This window comes from Cebus imitator, unplaced genomic scaffold (genome assembly GCF_001604975.1).
Source record: "Cebus imitator isolate Cc_AM_T3 unplaced genomic scaffold, Cebus_imitator-1.0 Scaffold208, whole genome shotgun sequence".
Taxonomy (NCBI): domain Eukaryota; kingdom Metazoa; phylum Chordata; class Mammalia; order Primates; family Cebidae; genus Cebus; species Cebus imitator.
The window spans coordinates 3,348,563-3,351,304 of NW_016107523.1; positions in this window are offsets into that span (position 1 = coordinate 3,348,563).

Genomic DNA, 2,742 nt, shown 5'->3' on the forward strand with positions numbered 1-2,742 from the left:
AAAAAAAAAAAAAAAAATTTATTTTGGGTTTATACTTTTATGAATGGATTAATGCTGTTATCATGGAGTGGGTTAGTTATCATGAGACTGAATTTGTTACAAAAATAAGTTTGGGCCAGGTACAGTGGCTCACGTCTGTAATCTCAGCACTTTGGGAGGCTGAGGTGGGTGGATCACTAGGTCAGGAGTTCGAGACCAGCCTGACGAACATAGTGAAACCCCATCTCTACTGAAAATACAAAAAAAAAAAAAAAAAAATTAGCTGGGCGTGATGGCATGTGCCTATAATCCCAACTACTCAAGAGGCTGAGGCAGGAGAATGGCTTGAACCCAGGAGGCAGAGGTTGCAGTGAGACCAGACCATGCCATTGCATTCCAGCCTGTGCTACAGAGTGAGACTCTGTCTCAAAGAAAAAAAAGTAAGTTTGGCCTGATTTCCTTTCTTTGTCTCACATGCTCGCTTGCCCTTCTGCCATGATATAACACAACAAGAAAGCCCTTACCAGAAGCAGTCCCTCGATCTTGGTTTTCCAGCCTCCAGAACTGTGAGTCAAATACACTTTTCTTTATAAATTATCCAGTCTGTGCTATTCTGTTATAGTAGCAGAAAAGGATTAAGAGAGTGATATGGTCATATAATGAGATATATATAACAATAAGAATTGATCAAACTAAATGACATATAACAGCATGGGTGAATCTCACAAACATAATGTTGAATGAAAGAAACTGGAAATGAGATTATGAACTGTATGTTTCCATTGAAATAAAAGCAGGCTAAACTAATCTAAAATGTTTTAAGTACAGACAGTGGTTATTCAAGGGAGTGGTGACTGAAAGAATACACAAGGGGACTTCAGGGATCCTGAAAATATTCTCTTTCTTGGTCTAGATATTTACTTACATGTGTGTTTACTTGGTGAAAATTTGTAGAACAGCATGCTTATGATTTGTGCATTTTTAATATGTATGTTATATTTAAATAATAAATTTACATATACATGGTATACCTCTGCCAATTTACCTTTAAGGGCACCTCTCTTCAATGAGCTCAGGGTGTAGAAAAAATCCAGATGGGAAGGATCTCGTACATGACCTGGCTTGCCTGGGACTTTCCTGGTTTCAGTACTGAAAGTCTCATGTGCTAGGAACTGTTCCCCCCTCAAACCCCACTACAAGTCCTGAGTAAACTAGGATAGTTAGTTACCCTGTTTCTGCCTACAAATAAAATACAAACCCTCCTCTGGGAAGGTGCACAAAAAGAACTACTAACTTTCTGGAATGAAGGAGGAGAAAACAAAAAGAAAGAACATACATTATGATCTCAATACATTATCTTGTCACAATATTTATAGTTTACTCATTATCACAATCAACAAAAGCTCTTTCTGTTTGGGAAATCAAAGACACACTATATCACTTTGAAAAGTCAGAATCTATATTAACCTAAAAGCTCAAGGTACACAGGCACACACGCACCCGCACACACAATCATCTGAACGTAGATCCAGAGGGAGATACTCAGTTGGAAAGTTTACTTTCTAAAAGGTCAAATTATTCTCCCTGAAGTTCCTGTAGACAAGTGATTTTAGAGATAGAGGCCCCTTGAGATCTAAAGGAAATGCTATTATAATACAAATAAACCTTTTTGCAACCCAGCTGTGACATTTGATACCAGGGGGAATATGACTGAAAATACAAAGCGCCACTCTGGCTTTTCTCAGATGAAAAGGGAATTTTCAGAGACAAGCATAACTTGCAAAGACAAAAACCAAAACATGAGAATTTCCATTTATAGTTCAAAGGATGAAGGAAGACGCTAAGGGGAGTGGCAATGATGGGCTCTAGAATAACTACCAAATACAAATAAAATATTGAGCTCAACCTTGGCCAAACATTTCCAAAATGGAAAGCCAGAGAGGAGAAGAAGATGACCAGTTTAAATTAACTTCCCAGTCAATAAGTCTCTTAAATAAAGTGTTGTTGCTTTAAAGTCTTCTATTACACAGTGATTAAATGTGCTCCTACTCTGATTAAAAACATTTGTGTGGCCCATTTCTCCAGTTCTAGTTCCATAGTGTTTAATGTTCCCTCCAAAATTGCTTTGGGGAAAGCAATCGCATGTCAGGGAAATGAATTCTAAAGTGCTTCCCTACAGGGGCTGAGAGAAATTCACACCTTCAGTCCACAACTTGGAAAATAGCAGACTTTAGATTGCTTCTGAAAGTTAAAAAATAAATTCAAGAAATTTGATGTTGAGTGAGGTAATCTTTAAACAGTTCACATACACATTTAGTCTTTAGAACTATTATTGCCAATATTCTTCAGCAGAATGTATTTGTTATCCAAGCGAACAATTTAAATAGCATGTTTCGTAAGCATTAGCTTTTATAAAATATCCCCTCTTCAGAGATGGTACTTCAACCTCTTCTTTTCCAACTTTTGGACACACTCTGTAAACAATGAATATGGATAACTTAGATATAGCCACAGACTAGAAGGGCCCCCTGTGCAACTTTCTGGATCTTTACTGTCTTGCCCTCTTCCTTCCAGTCTTCTCCCCAATATACATATTCGCTCCACTGGATAATCCTTCTGGATTCATGACCAATGATGTATGTTGAGACAGCTTGCTTGGCCTTGGATCCTCTAAGGGAACAGACCCTTCAAAGCCTCTTTCATATATGGCTCTGTTATTCTTTCCTCCAAATGTATCTTCTAGCAAAAGCCATAGCTTAACAC